This window comes from Manis pentadactyla, chromosome 12 (genome assembly GCF_030020395.1).
Source record: "Manis pentadactyla isolate mManPen7 chromosome 12, mManPen7.hap1, whole genome shotgun sequence".
Taxonomy (NCBI): Eukaryota; Metazoa; Chordata; class Mammalia; order Pholidota; family Manidae; genus Manis; species Manis pentadactyla.
The window spans coordinates 24,287,947-24,294,472 of NC_080030.1; the positions used below are offsets into that span (position 1 = coordinate 24,287,947).

Sequence of the window (6,526 nt, forward strand, 5' to 3'; positions counted from 1 at the left end):
AACTTTTGACTTGTAGTGTATGTCTTTGGGTTTGAGGTGACTCTTTGTTAAGCAGCATATAGATAGGTCTTGCTTTTTTTTTTATCCATTCTATTATTCTGTGCTTTTTGATTGTGCATTCAGTCCATTTACATTTAGGGTGGTTATTGAAAGATATGTACTTATTGCCATTGCAGGCTTTACATTCGTGGTTACCAGTGGTTCAAGGGTAGCTTCTTTACTATCTAACTGTCTAACTTAACTCTATTATTAAGCTATTATAAGCACAGTGTTATGATTTTTTATTTCTCCCCCTTCTTATTCCTCCTCCTCTATTCTTGATATGTTAGGTGTTTTATTCTGTACTCTTTTGTGTTTCTTTGACTGCTTTTGTGAGTAACTGATTTTATTTCTTGCCTTTATTTAGCATTTCATTGGACTGCTTTCTTTGTTGTGATTTTATTTTCTCTGGTGACATTTATTTAGCATTAGGAGTGCTTTCATCTACAGCAGTCCCTTTAAAACATCCTGTAGAGGTGATTTGTGGGAGGCAAATTCCCTCAAAATTTGCTTGTCTGGGAATTGTTTAATCCCTCCTTCATATTTAAATGATAATCATGCTGGATAAAGTATTCTTCATTCAAGGCCATTCTGTGTTATTGCATTGAGTATATCATGCCATTCTCTTCTAGCCTGTAAGGTTTCTTTTGAGAAGTCTGATGATAGCCTGATGCGCCTTCATTTGTAGGTAATGTTTTTTCTCCTCTAGCTTCCTTTAATACTCTGTCTTTGTCTTTGATCTTTGCCATTTTGATTATTATATGTCTTGTCTTGGTGTATGTCTTCTTTGGTCCATTGTGTTGGGAGTTCTGTGGACTTCCATGATCTGAAAGACTATTTCTTCCCCAAGTTTGGGGACGTTTACAGCAATTATTTCTTCAAAGACACTTTCTATCCTTTTTTCTCTCTCTTTTTCTTCTGGTACTCTTATAATGTGAATAATGTTCCATTTGGATTGGTCACAAAATTCTCTTAATATTCTTTCATTCCTGTAGATCCTTTTACCTCTCTCTGCCTCAGCTTCTCTGTGTTCCTGTTCTCTGATTTCTATTCCATTAACAGCCTCTTACACCTCATCCACTCTGCTCTTAAGTTCTCTCAGAGATTGTTTTATTTATGCACTCTCCCTCCCACTTTTGCATATTTACCTGTTGGCCCATCAGCATGGTTATGACCTTTATTTTGAATTCTTTTTAGGAAAATTGGTTAAATATATCTCCTCAGACCCTCTCTCGGGGGTTATCTGGCTAAGTCTGGACTGGACCAAATTCTTCTTCCTTTTCATGGTGATAGAGGTAGTTGTGGGCAGGTAGCACATGTGTCAGCTGAGAGAACAAAGTCCTTTCCTGCTTTCTGGTTGCCGTGCCCTTCTCTGTGGCCTGTGTCCATTACCCACACACCTGTTGCAGCTTCCAGATTAAACCTCTAACCTCTCCTGGCTATTCTTTTAGTGAAGAAAAAGGTTACTTGGTATCACATACTAATTTGAGTATAAATTGTCCTTAAGAAATCCGTCTATTCCCATGATAATGGTAATTCCCCAAATGTTCTGATCCCTCATGGATAATGAAGTTGAATGAGTAGGAAATCAAAGGAAAACTTTTGAATATGAAATACATCAGGAAGCTTAATAAAGTGAGTTGTAAAAAACTACAGAGAAGTTCAAGTTAAAGAAATGAAAAGTACTGAAAATAAATAAAAGGATGAAATTTTACTATTACATTCTTATCAAGATTCTAACCCAATATTAGAATCTCTGACTACGAGGTTTTGAACACTGCAATTACGTGGGCTTCTTTATTTCTGGACAACTAGCCCCTTTATAGCTGTACTTTATAAGGAAATATTTCAAAGCCTACTTAATGTCTTTGTTCCTTACTGTAAATGAAGGGGTTCAGCATGAATATAACCTCAGTGTACATCACTTAGGCTGCTGCACTTGAGTGTGTGCTGGGGGTAGCAGCAGAGCTGAGGAACACTCCTAGCATCATACAATAAAATGAGACAACTGTGATGTGAAATGCACAGGTGGAAAATGATTTTTAGTTGCCCTGAGTTGAGAAGATTCCACATACAGAGGATACTATCTTACAGTATGAGTAAAGGATCCCTACCAGGGGACCACTACCCAGCAGCCCAACTGTGACATCCATCACTATGTCAAAGGTAAAGGTATCAAAACAGGTATGTCAGAACATGGTGTGAGTTGAGAGAAAAAGTAGGGGATTTACAAGTCTGTGAAAGACAGCTGCAAAAAAGCAGTGCAACAAAGAATGCAGGGCACTAGTTATTCAGGACACCAGGATCAGCAGTCCACAGAGCCAGGGGTTCATGATGACCATGTAGTGCGGGGGAAGGCAGATGGCCACATACCAATCATAGGCTATTACTGTCAGGAGGAAATCATCCAATCCTGTGAAGAGTGGGAAAAAGTAGAGCTGGCTGATGCATCCTGCATAAGTAATGACACTGCTCTGGGTCTGGATGTTCAGCAGCACTTTGGGGATGGTGGTGGAGGTGAACCAGATGCCCACAAAGGCCAGGAAGATGTGCATGGGTGTGTGCAAGTGGGAGCTTAGTTGATAGCCAGAGTGAGGAGAACGTCCCCAAGCACAGTGATGAGGTACATGGAGAGGAAAAGCCCAAATAGGAAGGGCTGCAGTTCTGCATCCTCTGAAAGTCGAGAGGAGAAATTCTGAAACTGTTGTAAGTTTCCTGGGTCCATGAGTTGGAGGTGCCTACCAGGATATAGAAAAATAAGTGGGTAGTTTTTATACTATCAATCGTTATAACCAAGCATAAATACTACCATTTCTATTTTAGAGTCAACAAAATAATCTCAATATATGTGTATGGCCCAGTCCCATTGAGGACATCCCTGGGGCCAGTTATCACTGGAATTTTCTTTCCCATTGTCAGTCTATTGCTCAAGCACAATGTATACTATTGTTTTGTAGAGTGTTTTCCTTTCTTTAAAATGTATATAATGTGTGTAGTTCATGTTCCAAGACATGTTATAGCAACAAGTGTGGAGAGCTGAAAACAAAAGTCTTCATAATCCAATAATGGAGAAAAAATACAATCAAATAAAAATAATCAAATAGTATATCCTATAGTTAGAGTGTTTATAAAGAAAATGAAAGCAACTATAAAGAAGAGAGGAAGGGGTGTTATTTTTTACTAGGTGTTCAGGCAAGAACTGCAAAGAAGGTGACATTTTAACAGAGACCTCAAGGAAGATAGCAGAGGTCACTGGAGTTATCTGTGGTATTGGATGTCCTAGAAGGGGAACTACCCTTGCAGAGGCCCCAAGGGTGTTGTTTGCTTCAGAAAATTGAGGCTCACAAGGAAGCCAGTGTGTCAAGGGAAATGAGCAAAAAAGAGAGTGACAAGAGGGGGTGGCAGAGGATGCTGAGGAGCAAAGTGGCCAGCCTGAGGGATGCAAATCCAAAGCACCAGGAGATACCTTCTCACACAGCCAGAACAGCCACTATCCAAAAGACAAGAAATGAGAAGTGTTGGCAAGGATGTGGAGGAAGGGAATCCTCAGGCACTGTAGGTGGGAATGTAAATTGGAGCAGCAACTATGAAGGTTCAGCAAAAATAAAAATAGAAATACCATGTTACCCAGTAATTCCACTTCTGAGAAATTACCCGAAGAAATGAAATCACTAATGAAAAGGGAAACAATGCACACGTGTGTTTATTGCATCATTATTTGCAATAACCATGATATGGAAGCAACCTAAATGTGCATCAATAGATGAGTGGGGGTAGAAGATGGCTTAATATATACAGTTATTATTACATAGCTATATAATGTGATCTACTATGTTAATCATTCTGATCTCTCTGATAATCAGTTTTTTCTTTTGCTATTATATGACTATTAAAATAATGACAATAAATATCTTAAATCCCTCAGGGTTCCTCTGTCTCTGTACTACTGACATTTTGGCCCAGGTCCTTGTCTGTGGAGGGGTTAGTCCTGTGCATTGTGCGATGTTCAGAGCATTCTTGATGGTCACCTACACCTCCAAAATCCAGCATCAAGTTAAAGAAGTTGGCCAATATCCCCTAGGGGACAAAATTGCCTCTGGTTGAGAACTAGAGTTTTAACTGAATAAATAGGAAGACACTTCAATAAAAAAACATGAACATGCCAACCAATCTTTCAGCTCAATAAAAAAAATCCTTGCACATGGACACTAAAATCTGTACTTGATTGAGCAGATGCACAACATGATAACGACATATTTTTCTTAGTAAAATTGAAAATTTTCTTCATACTTAAACTTCCTTGCTCAAAGTCCATATTAAGTCACTTTATTCAAGTTCATGTTTCTGTGTAGACTCCACTTGGAGACATGTAATTGCTAGTCATTTTACCAATCACTCTTGCAGGCACTGTGAGAAATATGAGAACATGATCCTAATGAGAATAACAAAGATCACCTATAAAACAAACCATCAGTTAAAGTCTACATTATCAGGAAGAGCAGTTAATGTGGTGATACACAAGAGAGTGATGTACACAAAAGTGAAAACTGGGGCCTCAAGTTTTCCATTATGAAAGTATATACATAACTTGTTTGTCAACAGTTTTCTCCAAACAAATAATCTAGTTTGTGACTATATTTTTAGTAACAAAAGGAAAAATTACTTGGGATAATATGTTTCATTTGATTAGAAACTCATGCTACTACAGGAAATAAATGGCATTTCCTAATAATTTGGATCAAGATTGGGCAAAACTATAAGAAAGTAGGAAATGGACAAAGGGACTACTTCTATCTGTAAGACAGAGAAGAAAGCATTATAAAGTGGGTGACTTAAATTTGATGGAGAATTTGAAGACAAAGAAATGAAAATTCAGGAATTAAACCGAAGGACCAAGTTCTACTTCCAAGATCTGAATATATAGCAAACTCTGTCTCTGAGGCTTTGAGCCCTAACATCATTGACACTTCCTCACCCCCAAGACAACTGGTCCTTTTACAGCTGCCTTCCCAATGAATTGTTTCAGAGCCCCCTTTATGTCCTTATTCTTGAGACTGTAGATGAAGGGGTTCAGCATGGGAGTGACCCCAGTGTACATCACCGAGGCTACTGCACCTGAGTGTGAGCTGTGGGTAGCAGCAGAGCTAAGATACACGCCTAGACTTGTACAGTAAAATAAGGAGACAATGGAGAGGTGAGATGCACAGGTGGAAAATGCTTTATACTTTCCCTGAAGTGATGACATTCCATGTATGGAAGAAACTATCTTAGAGTAGGAGTAAAGGATCCCAGTGAGGGGAAAACCTGCCAGCAGCACTAATGCAAAATACATCACCATGGTGTTAAGAAAGGTGTCAGAACAGGCAAGTTGGAGCATCTGATTGAATTCACAGAAAAACTGGGGGATTTTCAAGTCTGTACAGAACGACAGTTGAAGCACCATTAAGATTTGTAACAAGGAATATAGGGCACTGATAATCCAGCACAGCAGGACAAGCAGTGCACAGAGTTTGGGGTTCATGATGACTGTGTAGTGCAGGGGGTGGCAGATGGCCATGTACCGGTCATAGGCCATCACAGTGAGGAGGAAGTCATCCAGTCCTGCAAAGAATAAGAAAAAGTACATCTGTATAACGCAGCCTGCATAGGTTATAGCTTTGCTCTCTGTCTGGATGTTCAGCAGCATTTTGGGGATGGTGGGGGTGGTGGGGGACATCACGCACTGCAGATGTCCACAAAGGACAAGTTGGAGAGTAAGAAGTACACGGGTGTGTGCAGGTTGGAGTCTGAGCTGACAGCCAGAATGATGAGCAGGTTCCCAAGCATAGTGATCAGGTACATGGAGAGGAAAAGCCCAAACCGGATGGGTTGCAGTTCTGGAACCTCTAAAAATCCCAGAAGAAGAAACTCTGAAAAATGTGTATCATTTACTGGGTTCATGTGGTAGATATCACTACCAGGAAACAGAAAAATAACATGATATATTTTCATACAAAAAATGGCATTACTAACAGAGTGAAATTATACAATCTATGTTTTTCAGTTACGAAGTCAATATCCATAATTTTGTATGCAAACTGTTCCCATCAGTGGTTTCCATACCATCTCTGATATTAATTCCCAACCCATTGTCAGCTTTTTCCCCAGGAGGTCCGATATTCTACATTTTAATCAGAAGTTCTGTTTGGCATTTGGGTACATCCCATGATATCCCAGAAAATTGTTATTCCCCTCTTCAACAACTGGGAAAATTCTGTTCTTTTAACCTGAAATCTTGGAGGCCACTATCCATGGCTTTGTAACACTTTTGTGAAGACAATGAGGAATTTCCTTCTTATATCATCAGTCAAGTTGGAATTTAGTCTCCCGTTACAAAATGTTCACTATATCACAGATACATTTAGAGGTTTTCACGCACTGCAACCTTACATTAGCACCTCATGTGCATTGATCTCCAATCACGAAACTTGACTTGCAGTGTCACCAG

General features: G+C 39.4%; 1 pseudogene; it reads right to left on the minus strand.

Annotated features, from left to right (window-relative positions):
- Positions 1-4,996: 4,996 nt before the first annotated feature.
- Positions 4,997-5,979, minus strand: LOC130679779 (olfactory receptor-like protein OLF4; annotated as a pseudogene).
- Between the last annotated feature and the right edge of the window lie 547 nt (positions 5,980-6,526).